The sequence below is a fragment of the Ovis canadensis genome, chromosome 3 (assembly GCF_042477335.2).
Source record: "Ovis canadensis isolate MfBH-ARS-UI-01 breed Bighorn chromosome 3, ARS-UI_OviCan_v2, whole genome shotgun sequence".
Classification (NCBI taxonomy): domain Eukaryota; kingdom Metazoa; phylum Chordata; class Mammalia; order Artiodactyla; family Bovidae; genus Ovis; species Ovis canadensis.
Genome location: NC_091247.1, coordinates 219,054,856 through 219,077,779, shown reverse-complemented (window position 1 = coordinate 219,077,779; position 22,924 = coordinate 219,054,856). Strand labels below are relative to the sequence as shown.

The following is a 22,924-nucleotide window of genomic DNA, read 5'->3' as shown; positions in this document are numbered from 1 at the left end:
ATAATCCTGCTATCAGGTCTCAATTTTTTGGTGAGCTGGTGGCCCTGGACCATGCCCTTCACTGGTGCTTCTCGGTTCTCACTCCCCACCGTAGGCGGGACAGCATAGCTAGAGTGGCCTAGAGTTGGTACTTCCCTTCCCCCAGGTAGGCCAGGCTCTGGGAAAACAGCTTCTCCTTGGAACAGACCTTGTTGAGAAGAACAGAAGTCTCTGTAACATTTCAAAGTGGTCCTTTCCCTTCCTCCTGCCGGAAGCATTTTGCTCCAGTATTCACTGGAGGGGCTTCCCTCATAGCTCAGTTGGCAAAGAATCCACCTGCAATGCAGGAGACCCCAGTTCAATTCCTGGGTGGGAAAGATCTGCTGGAGAAGGGATAGGCTACCCACTCCAGTATTCTGGCCTGGAGAATTCCAAGGACTGTTTAGTCCATGGGGTTGCAAAGAATCGGACACGACTGAGTGACTTTCACTTTCACTATTCACTGCGGATGAGTGAGGACCTGGTGGAGCTCCAGGAAGTAAAAAACTCACAGAATTGTGAGTTCCACCTCCAGTGACTGGGCGCCCCTGAAGTTTAGGATGTGTTTTTGCTTTCTCTTACTGATATTCAATTGTCATAATTAAGTGTACTATATGTCAATTTGATACATTTATATGTTGCAATGTGATTATCACCGTGGTGTTCACTAACAGCTATATCACGTGACATAATTATCATTCCTTTTTTTTCTTTTTTCGTGGCGGGAACAATTATGATCTAGTCTCTTAGCAACTCTGAAGTTTATGACTCAGTATTGTTGACCGTAATCACTATGTGATGCGTTACCTCTCCCACCTGAAGTTTCCAGCTCTCAGACTTGTCCGCACCAAGCCTCCAGCAATTTGTCGATTACAGGTTAACTTCCCTACACTGGAACTGGCTCCGGCTCCCATGGAGGTTTCTGCTCCACCATGTTTTGTTTTTAAATTAACTATATTTATGTATAATTTATATATAATAAAATGTACCCATTTTAAGTAAACAGTTGTGTAAGAGCTGACAAATGTACATGCCTGTGTAACCTTCACCCCTTTGCCTGGATTATTCAGCTTCCTGGATGGTTGAGTATGCAGCTAGGCCTGAGAACCACACTCTGTTACTCTCTGTCATCCGTTGCCAACTGAGGGGTTGGGACTACCACTTCTGAGGTTATTCACTTATTTCTGGAGCTTAGTTTCTTCATATCCTCTGTTCTTGGATGGAACATCTGTGAGTACAACCCCACCACGAGAGTACCAATTTGCTGATCCCTAATGTTATAGAATCAGGCTAAAAGTGAACACAGAAAATTTACTTACACGGTCAGTTCATCAACCCTGGCACTTCCCTGGTGGTCCAGTGGCTAAGACTCTGCATTCTCAATGCAGGTGGGGCCTGGGTTCGATCTCTGGTCAGGAAACTAGATCCCACACGCTTGAACTAAAAAAATCCTGCCTGCCTCAATGATGATCAAAGATTCCAGATGCTACAACTAAGACCCAGTGAAGCCGAATAATTAAATATCGAAAAAGAGACAGACAAAAAAATTAAAAATTCAACAGGGACTTCCCTGGTAGTCCAGTGGTTAAGACTCTACACTTCAAATGCAGGGAGCACAGGTTTGATCCCTGGTTAGGGAACTAAGACCCCACATACCATGTGGTATGGTCAAAAAAAGAAAAAACAGTTCATCAGTCCTTCACATATGAATTGAGCTTGTGCCAATTTCCTACAGCTGACTCCTGCCTCCCCACCTCTCGGCTTTGGTTGCCTTTGGATTGTAAGAACTTCTTTCCTTTTCCTGCTCACCTTCCCTGGGGAATGCAGTCACCTCCTCTCTCCATCAGGGCGCAGTGAACAGCCTGTCTCCATCTTCCCTCACCTCCCTTAATCTAAGTTCTCTGTCTCATGTAAGTCCCGTTTCAAATCCCACCTCCACCATGAAGCCTTCCTCCCCCAGCTAGAATTACTGGTACCAGACACTTGAGCGCATAATCACGCTCCAGATGCCCTTGGCCCTCACCTTGCTCTAGTTATTTTAAACAATCAAATTCAATTAAACAAACTTGGAATCAGTTGAGGGCTTTCTTAGGACAAGACATAATACTGGGTTGTGGGCAGTAACAGAATGGTGACTAAGACACAAAATACGCAGGGTTCCTGCCTCATGTGACAGACTGTAAACAAGAGTAATAAGCTTTGCCCAAGGTGAGGGGTTTCTGGGTGCTGGGGAGAACAAGTCAAGGGCATGCACTATTTCCGAAGGACACATCTGTCTGTGCAAAAACGTAGGTCCGGGGACACCAAGAGGGCAGGGTTCACCCTTCTCTGTGCCTCCTGCAGCTCTCACACACTGCATCATCAAAAGTTCACTGGCTGGACCTGAACTCACAGAACAGGTAGTGTTGCACAAGTACAAGGCCATCACAGGAGGCAACCTAGCATCCTCAATCACCAAGCTTTTATTTTATTTTTTTTCACTTTCTCTTTTCTTTCCTGCTCATGGACTCCTTCCTTCCTTCCCTGTTCCTTGTCCCATTTCCAGTCCTCTCTGGCCTAATCCTGGACCAGTCTGGGACCCAGGGGTAGCCTGGTCATTGCTCAGCTGTGTTCTCCCTTCCTTCATCACCACCTTTTATTTCTTAGCTCTTTGCATCTGGAGAGGAAGCGCAGACCTTAAGTGGTCTACCCCACCCCTTCCCAAGCTGATTGACTTGAGGTGAGGTCTGGGTTAGAACAGTGCTTCAGGCTCCCAGGTGATTCAAAAGTGCAGCCAGATTGAGAACCACTGGGACTAAGGACTTCGAAAGTTCCACCTTCTCAGCTGAGGGTGATGGTCCCTCCCCACAGATAACCATGGAAATTGGCGTAGGCCAAAAAGACAGCAGCACTAGCTTAGGGGGTGGGCTCATGACAGAGCTTCAAATCCCCAGCAACTCAGCTCCAGAATGGATGTTACAGCAAAATTGAAGCCGCTCCCCCTAGAGAAGGCAGGGAGAAGAGAGATTTAACAGAGGAATGATGAGGAGGCAGGAAAAAAAGGAAGTGTAATCGATTAGTCCTGTCCGACTCTTTGGGACCCTATAAACTGTAGCCTGCCAGGCTCCTCTGTCCATAGGATTCTCCAGGCAAGAATATTGAAGTGGGTTGCCATGCCCTTTTCCAGGGGATCTGCCTGACCCAGGGATCAAACCCATGTCTTCCTCATTGCAGGCAGATTCTTTACCATCTGAGCCACCAGGCAGACTGCTTGGTAAAATAGGAATCATGTGTTGCTCTGGGTGGGTGAAGGATCGGAGAGGGGAGCCAGAAGATCAGAGGAGGGGTACCACTAGAGAAGCAGCTGGCACAGCTTTAGTTCTCAATAAATGTCAGCTTTACCCTGATACAGTGCTTTTATAGTCAAGTTATTTGCACAAGAAGGAGCACCCAGTAAAATGAGCTCCATATCCTACACTGGGAGCACAAGCTTAGAGAGATTGAGATTATACATCTTTCCAATCTCCACCCAATCCCATAGGCCAACAAAGAAATCAACCCAAGGAATGGCTAGGATATCTGCACTCAAACTGGACTGCGAAGAGGATTGGCCATGAAGCCCTGAACAAGGTAAGTAACCTCTGTGAACTTCAGTTTTCTCACCCATAAAGGCTCCCATCCCCTACACAGCAATTGTGAACACTGAATGAGCTTGGTGCAACACACACAGAGTGGCCTCTTATTACAACAGCTCCGCACAAGCACTTCTCACTTGCTAGGTGATAACATTTACCTGTCTCTCTCCTTCTTACCTAACTCTCTAAACATTTATCTAAACTCCCTGTATTTTTTCAATTTCTTGTAAGAATCATATCATACATATAAAGGGATAGAGATCAGGGGCTTCCCTGATAGCTCAGTTGGTAAAGAATCTACCTGCAATGCAGGAGACCTCTGTTGGATTCCTGGCTTGGGAAGATCTGCTGGAGAAGGGAAAGGCTACCCATTCCAGTATTCAGCTTGGAGAATTTCATGGATTGTATAGTTCATAGGGTCACAGAGAGTTGGACATGACTGAGCAACTTTCACTTTCAGAAATGATTTAAAGAGTTAACACCCATGTGTCCATCATTCTACCCAAGAAATAGACATAATCAATTCCTGTGTAGCCCTTTGTGCCTCTGTTCATCTCCCTCACAAAATAACCACCTTCCTGCAGGTTTCCTTGATTTTCACTTTGCAGGTCAAAATCTTTAATTTTTGCCAACATGATATTTTTGTTGTTGTTTTTCCCTTGATTTTCTTTAAAGCAAAATAGATTGTGTCCCAGCAACTATTTTTCATCTTTGTATCCCCGGAATGTTGAACCTTACAGTATTCTATAAATATTGGATAAATGAAGGAATGTCCTAGCAGAATTAGAACCAAAACTGGCTTTTTAAATTCTCATCTGGGTACTTCCCTGGTGGTCCAGTGGTCAAGACAACGGGCTCCCACTACAAGGGGCCTGGGTTTGACCCCTGGTTGGGGAACTAAGATCCTGCATGCCATACAGCATGACCATTAGTAAGTAAACAAATTTTCATCTGTTTAACTTTGGGCAAGCTTCTCTAGTCCACAGTTTCCTTGCTCCTTGGCCTCCCTTCCAGCCTAAGTCATTGGTGAACCCAGTAGCTGTCTCTCAGGGCTGGGACTGAACAAGCTGGAGATGACCTCACAGCCTCCAACCCCTGTGTCCTGGCACTGGTGGACTTCACATGGATGACATAGGTGCCTACCTAGTGTCAACCCCTTGGGTTCCTGGGGCAGTGGGAGCTCAACCACAAATATGCTTCTCTCTTTATCCCACATGTGATGCAAATACATTTTCCCATCATTTTTGATGTGAGCCCATAGGAAAAAAAAGAAGAGAGAATGGAGTGGCAATGCACTCCAGTATTCAATGCACCCAGGCCCCTTGTAGTGGGAGCCCGTTGTCTTGACCACTGGACCACCAGGGAAGTACCCAGATGAGAATTTAAAAAGCCAGTTTTGGTTCTAATTCTGCTAGGACATTCCTTCATTTATCCAATATTTATAGAATACTGTAAGGTTCAACATTCCGGGGATACAAAGATGAAAAATAGTTGCTGGGACACAATCTATTTTGCTTTGGTGTCACAAACAGTCAGACATGACTGAGTGACTAACACTTTCATAGGAAAGAGATTGAGAAGCACAATAGTAGACTATTAGGTTGGTGGCGAGTGGGAGGCTAGATTTAGCCCAAGATCAGGACAGTTCGGAGGTTCTCTCTCTTCTCCACGTTGCCCCATATGCCCCACTCAGAGGCCCACTGGCCCACAATACAGGTGGCCGTCAGTAGGTTCCAAGGTACAGAGCAACCTAGAAAGAGATGGAGGACTGAATGATCCTCCATTTCTTTGCAAAAAAAAAGTATTCAGCTGCACTGAGTCTTATTTGAGGCACGAGGGATCTTTGATCTTCCTCCAGGCCTATGAGATCTTTAGTTGCAGCGTGTGGGATCTAGTTCCCTGACCAGGAATCGAACCCCAGCCCCCAACAGTGGAAGCACCGAGTCTCAGCCACTGGACCACCAGGGACGTCCCAAGGACTGAGCTATCTAAAGGCAAGAAGGAGAAAGGAAGACTTGGAAAGGCCATGGTTTCAGATCCTACCCCTGTGCAGAGGAACTGTTGCCCCCGCCCCAGTGGTCCCCGCTGCTGAGAGAGCAGACCTGGAGGGCCGTGTCCAGGGCTCTCCGCGGGCCGGCGGCTGCAGCTGTTGGCAGGGAGTCTCCAGGTCTAAAATTAGCCTCCTGCTCTCCACCCAGGCGGCTCTGAGCTCGCTCTGGCAGGCGGATCCTGCGGTGAGGTAATCACGGGGACATCGAGGGGGGCGGGGTGACAGCCCAGGGCAAGGTCCTCCTCCCCAGTGAGCACCCCCCACCCTCCCACCCCCCATCGGGCTGAGCATCTGTGTGCAACCTCGGCCTCTCCTCCTGGGCACCTCTGCGTCCACCCTGACCTGCACTGGAGGCCCACAAGGAGAGGAACACACACTTTCCTGATAAACGTGCCAGGGCCTCAACTGACCAGTACAGTCCTGTGGGGTCAGGGACACTGTTCTCATCACACAGAACCCTCAGGGATGGGATGTTCACTGTGTCTGCTGATCTGAGCCTGGGACCCTGGGAGGGGGAGTCCAGAAGTACCCACCCCCTTCTTGGGAAAGGGTACCTCTCAAGGCAGAGCCCAAGCCGGAGACCCCGAGACCCCCACCGCCAGGTCCCTGGCTTCTGACGGTCTGGTCAGGGAGCCTGTGGCTGGATTGGCCAAAACAAGCAGCAGATCCCAGGCAGCAGGCCTGCCTCCCTGGGCAAAGCACACAGAGGCACTTAGTGAGGGCTGGGCCGAGGCGGAGAGCGGCAGGGTGAGGCTTTGAGGTGGGGCCCAGCCAGCAGTGCAGAGGAGGAGGCGGGCCACAAGAGAGATGCCCGTGGTCACCAGGGCCTGTGAAAGGCCCTCAGGGTCACGGAACCTCTCCAGCCAGGGGCTTCCAAGACCACCTCCTAAAACCATCATTGCCCAGGGCTCACCTAGCCTCACCCCTTCCTCATCACCCCTACCCGGGGAAGTGGGAGGGAATGCAGGAGGGGAACTGGGGGGCGGCCACTGTCTCCAGAGTGGGAGCAGGACTCAGTGCCCTCCCAGGCTTGCCTGCCTGGGAAGGCAGAATCACAGGGCCAGGAAGGGAGTGGAGATGGATCTGAGTCCAGGCCCCTTCCAGCTCCCCAGTCTTTCTCCAGCCACTTCCAGCGCAGAATCCCCAGTGCTGGTGCAAACACCGCTTCCTCTGGGAACAATGTCAGAGCAAGAGGGCATCTCGTGGACCAAGGAGCCAAATCTGCCCTACTTGCAAAAAAGGAAACTGAGGCCCGGGGGTGGAACCAACTTGCTCAACATCACAGAGCCAGTTCACCTCAGAACTGAGGCTGGAACCCAGGTCCCCTGACTCCAGCCCAGGGTCCTGCCCCCAGGTCCTTGTCCAGCCCAGATACTCTGGTTCTATAACGCGGCTTCTCCTTTCCTTCTTCCGCTAGGACACACCCAATCGATCACCCACTCAGCAGTGACCTCCCGCTCCTTGGCCAAGCACGCGAGGCCTCCCTTCTGCACCTGACACCCCTGCTCACCCCTTCTCCTTAGCAGTATGATGCCCTCCACCACAGTTGCAGCCCCTTTTCCTAAAGACCAGATTCCATGTCCTGCTCCCCTCCTCCCCAGCTCTGGCAGTTCAGGAAGCACCCATCAGCTGGTGGAGGGAACAGGTCTGGGCAGGAAAGGATGGTGACACCCATAAGGCACAGCCAAAGGTCCCGAGCAGGAGCTGAGCTGCCCCCGGAGAAAGTCTGAACCACAGACTCCTGACCCATCCACATCTCTCATCTGTTCTGAGAGTCAGAACCCTTCAGAGGCCTCGTGGGTCTCTGTGCCAGGCACCTCTTCCTCCCTTCTTCTCTAATAAAGGAGATGCCGTCTTCCCCGTTAACTCCAGGGCCCAGCAAGTAAATGTCCCACCACCTGGCCCCCACCCACAGGCTGCAGCCGAGGACACCTTCCCCGACAGGTGGGAAGGACCTACCTTCATTCAGGAGAAGGGGCAACCTCTGGTCCTAAAGTTAGCCTGTGGCCAGAGCAGCTCCAAGCTCCCGGAGGAAGGTACGCGGTGAAACAAGGGCCATTGTTTTGTGGGGCGGCCACTGCATCCCCCACGTGACCCGTTCATGAGTGCCCTGACAGTTAGGGAAAGTGTTCACCACTCTAGAACTTTCCAGACCTTCTCAGAGACATAAAGGAGAAGAAAAGTATAAAAAAATACTTTCTGGGAGATTTTTTTTTTCTCTTGGTTTTAGAAGAAACAACTTTAGGGTTTTTCTTTTCTGCCTTTCAAGCTTTCCAGTGTCTAAATATACCAAGCATAATCATTGAAGCAAACCAAGTTATATATAATATATGTTTATCTTGTTAAACTAACAGAAAATGACTTTGGGTTTGTAAGGGGTGCCAAAAGAATTTCATGGTTGTTTCCCTAAAAATATGACACTATATTTTCATTTCCCAGAAATCAAACCCCCCACTAACTTTTATATCAATAAGCACTGTGGGCAGTGTGTGCCCATTTCTTTTCCTCAAACTGGTAAATATCAGCTTCCAATTGAATAGCGTTCTCTTCCATCAAAGTTGCCCCAAAACAGACAGGTAGTATTTCCTAAGTATATAATTAAAGCTTCACTATTATAAAATGTTCCCTTTGCAAATATTTTCCCAATTTTCACGCATCAGAATAAAGTTGAATTCTTATTCAACATACTAAATCAAGCTTGAGTATTATTTTTTCTACCTCCTCTCTGAACTCTTTCAAAGGTGTCTGATCCCACTTATTGCTACCTATCTGCAATGTTTTCTTCAATTTGCCATCCAATTCATCTTTTAACACCACAAAGAATTGCCAGTTCCATAATCCTAAAATTAGGATTATGAAAATATCAGCCTGCATCAGCTAGGATCTTTCCACAGAAAAGAAAGAAGTAACATCTTTTTAAAAACTTGTTACATATTTTCCTACCAAAGACTTTCATGATTCAAGGGCTCTACTTTCTTCTGATTTGGGCTTCCCTGACACCTCAGTGGTAAGGAATCCACCTGCAAATGCAGGAGACATGGGTTCAATCCCTGATCCGGGAAGATCCTACATGCTGTAGAGCAGCTAAGGCCCTTGTGCCACGACACTGAGTCTGTGCTCTAGAACCCAGGAGCTGCAACTACTGAAACCCAACTGCCTTAGGCCTGTGCTTTGCAACAAGAGAAGCCACGGCAAGAACAAACCTGTGCACCACTACTAGAGAGTAGAGAAAAGCCCGCACTGCAACGAAGACCCAGCACAGCCAAAAATAAACAAACAACTACACCAAATTTAAAAATCAGCTTCATCTATGCATTCCTATTCCCGTCCCTCCTCAAGGAGATGAGATAGGAAATCATAATTCCACTTGCTTCTTTCTGTTTTTAAAAGTTTATGCTTCTTTAGCCGAATGGGCTCTGTTCTGAGAACAGGAGGGTGCAGGGGACAAAGGGACCTGCTGGATGAGGAATGTCACATCAGGTCTTGACCGTCCTTTGCAATATGAGAATTCAACATCAACAGGAACTTCCTGGCAGCTGACTTTCAGGTAACAGTAGAGTATCAATATAGAGCGTCACTGGAGAAAGTTCAGAAAAGCCACAGATCACCCACAACAGCCTCTGAGTTGGGCACATGACCACCCCCAGCAATAACTTCAAAGCAAGTTGACTAGCAAGAAAAGATAAACAGATCTGAGAACCAATTATATATATATATACTTAGTGCACATCGGGGTGGGGGGGAAGGACCGCATGAACCCCAGATGTTAACAGGAAGTTTCTTGACTTCCCTGGTGGCCCAGTGGATAAGAATCTGTCTGCCAATGCAGGGACACAGGTTCGACCCCGGGACTGGGAAGGTCCCACGTATGGGGGAGCGACGAAGCCTATGCACCACAACTGCTGAGCCCAGATCGCCACAGCTAGAGAAAGCACACGCGAAGCAACGCAGACCCAACCCAGCCAAAGACAATAAGCACATAAATAAATTGAGCATTTCTAACATGAAAGGAAGCTTTTCAGCAAACAAAAAGGGATGGTGAGAGCACTGGGTGAGCACCAGGAGTTTCGGACCCAGCACTGCTCCTTGGGCTGTAAACACTCTCAGTCTTAAATCTTTCACTGGTAAAATCAGCTGTTCAGTTGCTCAGTTGCATCCTACTCTTTGTGACTCCATGGACTGTAGCCATCCGGGCTCTTCTGTCTGTGGGATTTCCCAGCAAGAATACTGGCATGGGTTGCTATTTCCTTCTCCAAGGGATCTTCCCGACCCAGGGATCGAGCCCATGTCTCCTGCATTGGCAGGCAGGTTCTTTCCCACTGAGCCACCTGGGAAGCCCTGTAAAATCAGTGAGGCTGGGCAAACATTACACTTTAAGAAGCAACTCCAATCAGCTTGCAGTGACAGCCTGGTGGGCTGTGTTGAGAAAGATTCTGAGTCTGCATCTGGGCTCAGGAAAAGAATTTCATATTCTACTGGAGATGTGTGCCGCTGGCCCCGAACATTTTCCATCTCAGAACTAAAAAAACCTCTGAGGTCCATTCCTATCCTAGGACTCTTTATGATATGTGAGAGAAGGCACCCAAAACCAATCAAAAGAGAGGCAAAGGGGCTTTACAAGCTGATCAAGTGACAAAAACTGTAGAACCTAACATTTAATAAGTGTTATGTATCAGGAACTGTTCTTAGTACTTTATATGTGTTAGTTCTCTTAATTGTCACAACAAAACCCAGTGACGTGGGTACTACTCTTAATATTCCCATTTTATAGATTAGGAATTGGGCACATTGAGGCTCAGTCATCTGCTCATGGATTTAAACTTGGGTGGTCTGACATCAGAGACTTGCTCTCAGTCAGAAGGAAGGAAGGATGGGAAGGAGGGAAGGAGGAAGGGAGGGAGGAGAAGTAAAGACAGTGGCAGGTGGCATGCAGGACACCAGAGCAACTTCAGAAGGCAGAGGGATAGCAGTGTCCACAGGGAGGAGAGTTGGGCTCGATGAAGGCTGTGTGGGCTGAATTCTAACCTGACCACCTGCCTTGTCCCAGGATCCATCCATGCTCATGGGGAGCATGAAGCCAACTGCAGTACCCAGACACTTCAGAGCCACCTCCAGCTTTTCTGACAACCTAAGCCAGCATTCACAAGACCAACCCAGACAAAGGAAAGGAATCAAAGCATCAGCTGTGAGTGTCTGATAGTTCAACGGACATTCCAGAAAGGGTGAGGTCAGTTGGTACCGAAACAACAAGGAAGGCTCAGGGAAAGGATGCGGCTGAAAGACCAGCAGGCAGCAGGGTAGCGTGAGCCTCGAGAGCAGCAGTCAAGAGTCTAAGGGAAGGGACTTCCCTGCGATCCAGTGGTTACGCATCTGCCTTCCAATGCAGGGGATGTGGGTTTGATCCCTGGTCGGGGAACTAATATCCCTTACACTTTGGGGCAACTAAGCTTGGGCGCCACAGCTAGAGAGCCCAGGTGCTCTAGAGTCTGAGCTCCACAACAAGAGAAGCCCAAACACTTCAATGAAGACCCAGCACATCCAAAAAAAAAGGAGTCCAAGGGAAGACCAACCAGGGGAGAGGAGGCCCAGCTCTGTTCTTCACTCAGTGAAGCTACTGGTCTCAGGTGCTTGGTCCCAGAGTTTATACACGCTCCCTTGCATCTCCCAGCAGCAGGGCTGCATCCTGGCTCTCTTTCTACCGCTGGCATGTGTCTCTGCAACTAGGGTTATTGTCCTTCAGTGACTAACTCATGTCCAACTCTTTGAGGCCCATGGACTGCAGCATGCCAGGCCTCCCTGTCCTTCACTATCTATCTCCAGAAGTTTGCTCAAACTGATGGCCATTGAGTCAGTGATGCCTTCCAGCCATCTCACACTCTGCCACCCTCTTCTCCTCCTGCCCTCAATCTTTCCCAGCATCAGGGTCTTTTCCAATGAGTCAGCTCTTCTCATCAGGTGGCCTAAGTATTAGAGCTTCAGGTTCAGCATCAGTTCTTCCAATGAATATTCAGGGTTGATTTCCTCCGTGCGGTTCAAGGGACTCTCAAGAGTCCACACCACAGTCTGAAAGCGTCAATTCTTCAGCGCTCAGCCTTCTTTATGGTCCAGCTCTCTCATAGGCGGATTTAATTGGGAGGATGTCTTCAAGCCAACCAGAGTCTGAGAACTTGTCACGTACAGGTACCAGGCAAGGCACTCAGGCAGAGTTCTCAACTAGGGATCTATGGAGAGGAGGCCAGGGGCCTGTGTACCTCCCATAAATAGCACTCAAAATATGAGGGGCAGACACATTTCTGGGGAGAGGGTCTCCAGGTCCTTTCCCAGATTCTTGCAAGTGTACACGAGCCACAAAAGATTAAAACTTTCTGCACAAAGACCAGGGGAAAGTGCCCAGGTCCGGCACTCGAGAAATTCAATCTCGCGGAGGAAGACAGACGGACAGAAATAACTCAGAGGCAAGGCAGCCTCTGATAAGTATGCTAACGGAGCACAAAACGTGCAGTGGGGGAGGGGCAGAGGTTCATTCCCTTGGGGCTGTCTGTAGGATCTCCTCCCCTCATCCTGGTTTCAGGATCCAAGTTTGCAATGAGGCAAAAACGGCGATTACAGTAAGTCCCTACGTATGAGCCGTCAAGTGGTGAACTTTCAAAGACATGAATGCGCATTCCATCAATGTCAGGCAGCTCGCCCTCCATCTCCTGTCCCTGATGGTCCTTCAGCTCCACCATCTCCCACCTCCTCTCCCTTCTTCAGTAACTCTTTGTGCCTGGTTACTTGATGCCGGCCCCTGTATGCCAGCTGTTGTACTGAACTACTGTACTTTGCAAGGTACTGTACTGTGAGATTAAAGATTTTAAAAAAAAGTTTTTTTGTGCTTGCCTTTCATGTATTATTTGTGTGAAACATATTGTAAACCTATTACAGAGCAGTACTATATAGCTCCCCCGCTGGCTCAGTGGGTAAAGAATTTGCCTGCGATATAGGAGATGTGGGTTTGATCCCTGGGTCAGGAAGATTCCTTGGAGAAGGAAATGGCAACCCACTCCAGTAATTTGAAATCTTTACTGAATTTGTTTCAATATTGTTTCCGTTTTATGTTTTTTCTTTTTTTTTTTTGATCACACATGAGGTATGTGGGATCTTAGCTTCCCGACCAGGGATCGAACCTGTACCCCCTGCGTTGAAGGGCAAAGTCTCAACCACTGGATCACCAGAGAAGACCCTAAAAGAACAATTTTACAAAAGAAACCAAATCAGAAATAGAACCAAATAAAACTCACAGATATGAAAAACATTCACTGAGTCAGATTTTAAAAATGGGGTAGATGCCTCTGCCTCCACTTCCCACTCTAATTTTCTAGCCCTCCTTTGTGTCTGTCCAACTTCCCCTCCTTCTCCTGCTGGAAGTCCTTCACCTGAGATGTACCGTCAGCGCTCTGCTCAGCTGATATAACCAAAGAGGACCCAGGGCTAAGAGTTCACCCTGACTCCCCAGGACTGCCTCCATGTCCTTGCTCCCCCTGCCAATCTTTGGCTCAGAGGTGGTGATGAGGGATCTGGACACCAGCTGGCAGGTGGGGGTGGGGGGAATGCGTGTGTACAGGCCTGCACACATTCATTTGGACCCTGGTTGGCAGGAAGGGTGGAAAGGAGAGGATCAGAGGGTTTGTAAGGAGATCTCAGCAGAGAGGCCTTTAATCTCTGGAGCAACTGCTTGTGTGGAGGCCACGTTATCACGGGTGACCTTGGAGGCCAAATGGCCAGAAGCACTGGGACAGCGACCACCCCTCCACCAGGCAACTGAGTCTTGAAGGCCTGAAGGCCAAGGATGGACTGACCCCCTGGCCAGTGACCCAAAAGAGGTTCCAAACCTGCCCCTGAAACAAGCACCTCACTGAATGCAAGATTACCCAACTGAAGCCCTCATGAGACATAGGACCTGTGAAACACCCTTGATAAGTCAGCTTCAAAGCTTGGATTAAAACAGAGATAAAGTCCATTGTTGCTTCCTCCGAGTCCCGGACATCCTCTGAGCATGCTCGGGGGCAGGCAGCTAAGCCACGGGCCAGGTTGCCCAACTGCTGAGCTTTGGTGCCCTGGTCCAGTCCCCAGATGGCTCTCCTTCTCAACAAAACCCTTGACTCCTAACGCAAACCACCCCATCGGTGCAGATGGAAAGAGGGAGGCGGCACTGACCATCAAAAAAAGAAGACTGGTGGAAGGAGGTGGTGGCAGGTGCAGACATGCATGGTCTGGCAATGGCGAAGCGTTCTCGGCATGGCTGTGTCATGGGCTAAGAAGCTGGAGGGGTGGCAGCAAGGGGGCTGGCTGAGGACTATGTCCACACACTCCCACCCAGCCTTTCCCTAACTCCCATCAGACTGAACTCCAAAGGGGAAGAGATGGGAACCCACACTCTGAGCTCCTGACATGTGCTGGGCTTATGTTGAGTCTCACTGGGCACTTAACCTGTGTGATGGTCACTGAGTCTTACTTCATCATAACAGCTCTGCAGGGCGGGTCACAGAAGCCCATTATCCAGACGAAGCATCTGAGGCTTGAGAAGGAATAAACACTTTATACAAAGTCCTGCAACAGGTGAGGGATAAAGCTTGGATATGGACTCTGCCCTGTCTTCGAATTTCATACGTTTTTCCGAGAATTATCCATGCTTTTTATCCCAGTCAGCAGCCCCCCAGAAAAGTAAATACTCCAGAAATATTTTTACTTAAGTTTTAAAATAAATCACCTTTGTAGCCATTCAAGATTTGCAAAAGAAAAGAATTGAAAACTACACCTCACTCAATTTCCTGAGCATTTATACAGGCATAACTTGTTTTGTGCAGTTTGCAGATACTGCATTTCCTTACAAACTGAGGTTTATGACAACCTTTGTTGGGTGTTGAGCCAGTCTGTCGGCACCATTTTTCCAACAGCATTTGCTCCCTTTGTGTCTCTGTCACATTTTGGTAATTCCCAAAGTATTTCAAGCTTTATCATTATTATTTTGTTTGTTATGGTGATCTGTGATCAGTGATCTTTGATATTACTTTTTCTAAAATGATGCTACTATTGCAAAAAATTTATGACTCACTAGAGACTCAGATGATGGTTAGCATTTTCTTTTTTTTTGGTTATGTCACATGGCATGTAGGATTTTAGTTCTCAGCCCAGGGATCTGGCCCCCTGCAATAAAAGCATGGAGTCTCAACTACTGGGCCCAGCACTTTTTACCCAGTAAAATTTCTTTTTTTTTTTTTCCTCCTGAATTCAACCAATATTTTTCATTAAGCTATATAGGTAGGGGTTTTTAGACATAATGCTACTGTGCACTTCAGTTCAGGTCAGTCATCAGTCATGTCCAACTCTTTGAGACCCCATGGACTGCAGCATGCCATTTCCATGTCCCCATCTATCACCAATTCCCAGAGCTCGCTCAAACTCATGTCCATCAAGTTGGTGATGCCATCCAACCATCTCATCCTCTGTCGACCCCTTCTCCTCCTGCCCTCAGTCTTTCCCAGCATCAGGGTCTTTTCCAAGGAGTCAGTTCTTCACATTCAGATGGACAAAGTATTGGAGTTTCAGCTTCAGCATCAGTCCTTCCAATAAATATTCAGGGTTGATTTCCTTTAGGATGGACTGGTTGGATCTCCCTGCAGTCCAAAGGACTCTTGAGAGTCTTCTCCAACACCACAGTCCAAATGCATCAATTCTTCGGCACTCTGCCTTCTTCACAGTCCAACTCTCACATCCATACATGACCACAGGAAAAACCATAGCCTTGACTAGATGGACCTTAGTCGGCAAAGTAATGTCTCTGCTTTTGAACATACTATCTAGGTTGGTCATAACTTTTCTTCCAAGGAGTAAGCGTCTTTTAATTTCATGGCTGCAGTCACCATCTGCAGTGATTTTGGAGCCCCCAAAAATAAAGTCTGACACTGTTTCTACTGTTTCCCCATCTATTTCCCATGAAGTGATGGGACCAGATGCCATGATCTTCGTTTTCTGAATGTTGAGCTTTAACAATACCTAAATACATTAAAAAAGAAAAGAAAAATTTTCAGGTTCTGGGGGTTTTAATCTAGAATTCTTTCCAGAATCAGGCATCTGGTTATCACAGTTATTATACTTTATTTTTTCTTTTCAACAATCTATATGTCAAAGGAGTGAGTTTACAGGTGACGGTTAGTTTCTTCTTCATATTTTTATATATTCCATTGATTTACTGATTTCTTTATGCCCTGATTTAGTCTAGAAAAAAACTGAAGTTTTTTGTGGTTTTCAAGTACCACAGAAGATAAGATGACATAAATTAGAGTAGTTGCGGGGGAAAAAATGAAAAGATATAGGCATAAAATTGATGCCAAAATGCAGTCATAAAATCTTTTACATGTTTTTCCAAATGATCCCAAACCTGAAGCTTTCTAGTAACCAACACAAAGGGAGAAACCTGAGTGGTAGTACAACTTACATGGCCAATAAAAAGGAAAATGAATGGATTGCTCAAGAGAGCATGGCTAGGTCAATTATCAAGACCAGAAGAAAAGATCTCATCACAAGAAAAAAAAATTGTAATTATGTGATGATGGATGTTAACTGAACTTAGTGTAGTAATCATCTTGCAGCATATACATATATCAGATCATTATGTCGTGTTGTTGTTGGTTAGCCGCTAAGTCACGTCCCACTCTTCTGCAATCCCATGGACTACGGCCTGCCAGGCTCCTCTGTCTGTGGAATTTCCAGGCAAGAATATTGGAGTGCGTTGCCATTTCCTACTCCAAGGGATCTTCCCGACCCAGGTCACCTGCACTGCAGGAGGATTCTTTACTACTGAGCCACCAGGGAAGCCCATTAGATGTACACTTTAACATTTCAATTATATCTCTGAAACAGGAAGAAAAAAAATAAAGACCAGAAGAAACATTTCTGGATGGCCCTCAATCCCATCCTTGGAGAATCTTACGGGGCTATACGCATAGCACTGAGGTCCTGGTCTTCCTTGGCTCCTCCTTAAGTTACTGGATCAGTTGTCTGGCGAGCTCAATGCACAAAAAGATAACTTTATAGGAGTTAATATGGTCCAGCAAAGGTCCGTCTAGTCAAGGCTATGGTTTTTCCAGTAGTCATGTATGGATGTGAGAGTTGGACAGTGAAGAGAGCTGAGCACCAAAGAATTGATGCTTTTGAACTGTGGTGTTGAAGACTTGGAGTGCAAGAAGATCCAACTAGTCCATCCTGAAGGAGATCAGTCCTGGGTGTTCATTGGAAAGACTGATGTTGAAGCTGAAACTCCAATACTTTGGCCACCTCATGCGAAGAGTTGACTCATTGGAAAAGACCCTAATGCTGGGAGGGATTGGGGGCAGGAGGAGAAGGGGATGACAGAGGATGAGATGGCTGGATGGCATCACCGACTCGATGGACATGGGTTTGGGTAGACACCAGGAGTTGGTGATGGACAGGGAAGCCTGGTGTGCTGTGATTCATGGGGTCGCAAAGAGCGGGACACAACTGAGCATCTGAACTGAACTGAATTGAATATGGTCCAGGCACACAGCCATTATCTGGTATAATGAACATGTATTATTTTTATAATCATAAGGAAATACTATTTAAAAAATAAATCACACATTGTGTGATTCATTTCCATAAAGTATAAAAATTAATCTATGCTTATGGTAGTGACAAAAAGCTCTGGTCAGGCTGTTTCTTCTTTGGAGTGTTCCTTACACAGGTATGTTCAGTCTGTGGAGATCCATCAAGCTGCTTCCTTATATGTGCATTTTTCTGTACATGTAATATACGTCCATGAAAGGTAAAACAAAACAGGGACCACATAGACAATTCGCATGCTTATTTTCTAAAAAAGTTGGTCAACAGTTAAGAAATTTAAAAGTTTAGCATAAAAAATTAATCACATACTAAAATATTACAGAGATTAAAAAAAAAAAAATTCATGACTTCCCCGGTGGCTAAGACTCCAGGCCAATGCAGAGGACCCGAGTGCAATCCCTGGTCTGGAACTAGATCCTGCAAGTCGCAACTAAGATCAAAGATCCCACATGCCTAACTAAGACCCTGTGCAGCCAAATAAATAAATATTTTTTAAAATTCATTTTTGCTCATCTCATGGGTACTTCTAACACAATGCAGCACTTGTAGGAACCTAAGAGTCTATAGAAATGTAAAGATGTATCCATCATGCTTTGCTCAGATGCACTGACAGGTTCAGCCCAACGGCCTTTATATACCCTGTCCAAACTGCTCTTGGCTCTTCCAGTGGTCCTTTTCACATCAGATAACACTTAAACCCATTAACTGTGGGTCACAAGGTCCGAAGAGGGTTGTCTAAAAGCTCAGAACGTGTGCTTGGCCTAGCTGATGCCTTGTCATCCTCGGATAGAACAAAATGTGCTCGTGGAAGTTTAAAGGAAAGGCCCTGAGACTGGTGGAACTCAGTGGAGAGGCAGGCGGTGAGAGGCCAAGTCCAAGAGCAGCCTCCAGGCCCCGTTCCAAAGCAAGCCCTGTCCTGGCGGCTGCTCTGCTCCGCTCCATAAAGCCCAGGCTGGAGGGCAAGGCCAGCCTCTGGGGCCTGGAAAACTACTACAGGCAGCCCAGCCCCTCTGCAAGCCAGCATAGGAGTGGCCACTGCAAAGATCTCATGCTGCTTGGACACACGACTCCCAGGACACAGTCGGCATCCGCAGCACCACCAACCGGGGCCTCAGCCCACCCGAGGGTCTCAGGTTGGCAGGAGGAGAGCAGGGCCTGCCAGGCTGCCAAGACTCTGGCCCATGTCAAAGGGGACTACAGAACCCAAGGAAAGGAGTGGTCACAGCTGAGTCCTTGTCCTTGCTTCCCCCAGGCCTGCTGCAGACCACACTGGTCCAAAGGAAACACACTTCTAATAAAAAAGCACTGAAGGCATCATTCTTATCCTTTCATTTGCATTTAAAGGCTATTGTTGTTTGTATGTATTATGGAAAGAGGAACAAGAATTCCTAGGTTCTATTCTTGGATCCATCACTGATAAACAAAGTATCTGCCAGTGGAAAATATCAGGTGCTTGGAAATTCAGAGCTTACCATCTATACCCAGGATGTATCTGAGTGCCCAGTATTTTCCCTGAACTGGATACCGATCTGAAGTTGCACGTGGCAGCCAGATGCCAGCATAAAGAGATGGAGTACTTGTGTCCTACATTGTAAGGAGGACAGAGGGACAGGAGCCAGAGGCTCCAGGAGCCAGAGGGACAGTCCAGCCTGGGACGGCATGGACAGGTTCCAGGGGCCACAAGGAGCCACAGAGCAGCTGGGCTTCCCTCCCCACTTGCCTCTGCTGCTCCGAGTCTCAGCATCCTGGCTCAGCCCACACATCTGTCTCTCCTGCTTCTCCCTCTCTCCCAGTCTGTGTCTCAGATTACTCTTCTATCCTGAGTTACCTCCATGACTGGAGGGTTTGCATCCCTTGCCAGTCGGAATGGCTGTGGTGACCCCAGAAGCTGCGGGGCCAGCCTGACCTCTGTGGCTGTGCCTCTCCAGTCCGCTCAGAGTCCATTAAGAGTTGCAAGGCTAGCCAGAGAGAGGTGTTTTAGGTTTCAGGTGGTGGAAGCCAATGAATTCCTGAGCTTGTGGACACTCTGGGTGGTTCGGCAGGTAAACTGGGCCTTTACATGGGGACATTGCAGACCCAGCCTTGCGAGATCTGGAAAGAGGCTGGTACGCACGACTGCTTGGCCCTGGCTCTGTGCCCAGAGATGACTGCTTGATTCCAGCATCAAGTTGGTCACAGCAGCAGGTCAGTTACAGATCAGAGAACCTAGAAACCATTCTAGTCCAGACCTCTGCCCTCAGGCAGGACGAAGCTAAACCAATCTGAACAAATGGGTCTGGCTCGTTAAAACCTGCCAGAACGGACTCCTTAACTTCCAGTAATAGTCTGTGCCCAGCGTTGCTTTCAGCCAGTACACACCAGTACAGCTGTGCCAGTTCTCAAAACACTGGAACATTTATGAACATGTTGGTATATAGTGACTGCCCCAGACCTTCTGAATGTCCCACGAGAGCTCTAACCTGTTCCCAGTGGAGCTCCATGACCCAAGAGCTAAAGGCCAATGAAGCCACAGCATGGAAACTTCCACCCCGACCCAGGACCACCGTCCATACCAAAGTACAGTCTTGTTAAACAGTTTCCCTATCTCTTTTCCTTTCCTCCCATTCAGTTATAAAACTTCAAACTGTTTTCTCTTATCTAATGAATAAACATCACTCTTTAAGTTTATTAAAAGTCTTTTCTAATCTGGCACCATTCTTCACCAAACCCAGACGCCCAACACTCCCAAACATGAACTTCTTGATTCTTGGTCTGGGCTTCTGCTGACCTCTCTGCTTGGAACATCGTTCTCCTTCTGCATCTGCTAAAGTCTTACCAACCCCTCAAGTTCTCCTGAAACGTCACCACTTCCAAGAATTATTAGTTCAAAGAGCCATGTCTCATTTTCACAAGTGTCACAGCAACAGGTAGGTTCTATCCGTGTAAAACATGATGGCTGTCTCATACTGTGATTATTTTCACACATGCACCCGAACCACCCTCCAAGAGGGAAAGCTGCGAGAGACAGAAACCATGACGGAGTCATCGCCACATCTAAGTGACAGCACGATGCCCTGCTCGAGCTGTGTGCTGAGCACATGTTTGTTAAATGAGCAAGTGAACAGCTCTCTGTCTTTTGTTCAAGGAACCCATTTTTCTATCTGTGAATGATTCTGGATACTCCCCATGTGGCTGTATCTTTTTCTAATATGGAGCTTAAATTGCACATCGCCCATGTCAAACTATGGGGTTACTCCGAGAAGCAGCAGGAAGCATGCTCCCTGTCATTACCTTACCACCCTGGAGTCTGTTAACTGCCATCTCTCCCCACACTTCTCCCAGCGCCAGATCAGGGCGGCAGCCACACAGGGACAGGCAAATGAAAGGTTCCTGGTAATGGAGGCTGGCCTTACAGATGACAGGAAGGCTGGTGGTGGGGTGAGTTGGCAGGACTGTGAGAGGGAGGCAGGGTGGTCAAGATGGGGTTCTGGTTGCTGCTGTGTGCCAGGGTGTATGGCGAGGAAGGCCTGCAGCCCTCTTTCCACCCTTCTGCTTCCCAAGTCCTCCTCCCCCACTCTCCCTCCAGAGGAACAGCTGGGAGCAAGACCTAGAAGACAAGAGAAGACTTTAATGCCTGGTGTCTCAGCTTCTTAAAGATAAATGATGGGAGACAGGGAGCCAGAAATCACAGCCACTGTCTAAAAATCTCATTCCCACAGGAAATCAGAAAAGAGAAGAGGACATCCCTGGTTGTTTAGTTGGTAAGAATCTGCCTGCCGATGCAGGGGGCACGGGTTCAACCCCTGGTCCGGGAAGATCCCACATGTCCCAGAGCAGCTAAGCCCAGGAGCCACAGCTGCTGACCCTGCGCTTGTGCTCTAGAGCCTAAGAGCCGCCACTACTGAGCCCCCAGCCCTGGAGCCCGTGCTCCGCAGCAGGAGAAGCCGCCGCAAGGAGAAGCCCGTGAACCACAACTGCAGCGTAGCCCCTGCTCACCACAGAGAAAGTCCTCACGCAGCAATGAAAACACAGCACAGCCAAAAATAAATAAGTAACTTTTTAAAGAAGAAGAAAAGAGTAGAATCTGATGGGACAGCCCCGCAGGAGAGGCCACCCTAACGGCAGGTGGCCTTGAGGAGTTCCAAGAGGCTGAGAAGAGGCTTGATGCTCAGTGGCTCAGTTGTGTCCACCTCTTTGTGACCCTATGGATTGCAGCACATCAGGCTTCACCATCTCCCGGAGTTTGCTCAAACTCATGTCCATTGAGTCGGCGAGGGGAGGCTTGGACCCCCCGAGGACCCTTAAAGACGAGGGTTAGAGAAACGGAGAGCTGACTGTGGAGTAAGAAGCTGGGGACATTCCTTTGGAGAAGGGTCAGTTTGGAAAAGGAAACAAAGAATAAGGAAGCCCAGGCAGAGAGTGACGGTGCATCGAGAAGGGAAGACAGACAGACAGACCCAGGAACTGACGGACGGCGAAGGATGAGGCAGCCAAAGGGAGACAGAGGCTGGGAGCAGGTGTGAGAGAGCATGACTGTGGCTCCCCAGCTCTCTGAGGAGAAAGCCTCTTGAGGAAAACAGGCTTGGGGAGGGGAAAGGGAGGCCCTTCACCTCAGGTCACCAAGCAACTGCCCTCCCCTCTGGTTCTAATCTGTGCAGAGGACCCCACAGGCTCCCACATTTGACAAGATGGTGGCCACACTGAGAAGGGGTGTCCCAAGGAGGAGAGAAGACAGATCTCACCCGGACCTCCCTCTTCACCTGGGCTCACCCACGTGGGTCGCTCTGAGTGGCCATGGGTCTGGGAGTATCCATCCACTCTGTCCTTCAGAGAACAGAGCTAGGCTTGGGGAGGGAAGACCAGCTGCGGGACCACAGACCGGTCTTCAGAGGGAAGCACCCTCCTCCTCAGAGCCATGGACCTGACTGGGAAGACCCTTCCTCACACCGTGCAGAGCTCCCGGACCCCAGCAATGCTCAGGCAGGGAGGTCACCCAGTCCGAGTGCCCAAATGGAAAGGGGCCAACTTCCCTCTTTGGCCTGAGCAGCAGCTACCTGCTCCTGGATTCTCCAGCTTGTTTGCAGCAGAATCAGGGATGGAACCCCAGTCTCCTCACCACAGCCAGAAATATTTCCACAGCCACAGAGGCAGAGGTTCTGCCACAAGTATCTATCTCGATCCTGAAGCAGCTCAATTACTGACCCGAGTAATTCCCTGTCTTTGGCCACAAGAGGAGGCAAAGCACCACACCCAGCAGCTGACACAAGAACTCAGAGCATCTTCTCAGCAGAGCTTCACCAGCCGCTCCTCTGGTTTCCTGAATAGCGGGGTGGGGAGGGGGATGTTTATCTAGAATTCCAGACAACATTCTGGGATTATAAACCTAGACCCTTCAGGCCCGGGAAGGACACCTGGTAGTTCTGGGAGATTCTCTTTATCCCAACTATCACAGTGACCTTTCACACAGTCCTGACACTTTGAGGATTTTTACTTCACTCAGTAGTAAACTGAAAATCGCCTCGGCTAGCCATGCCTGTAAAAGCAAAGCTCTCTCTCAAGACAATCCTCTCCCGTTTTCCTAGGAAGAAGCCGAGGCACAGAAAAATTAAGTGGCTCTGGCTCCCTTGGAAAAGTAGGAACC

The 22,924-nt window shown here is 48.3% G+C and overlaps 1 protein-coding gene across 2 annotated transcripts in view; it reads right to left on the bottom strand.

The window, feature by feature from the left end:
• B4GALNT3 (beta-1,4-N-acetyl-galactosaminyltransferase 3) overlaps positions 1-22,924 on the bottom strand; it is a 98,303-nt gene that overhangs the window by 74,532 nt on the left and 847 nt on the right. The window lies entirely within an intron of this gene.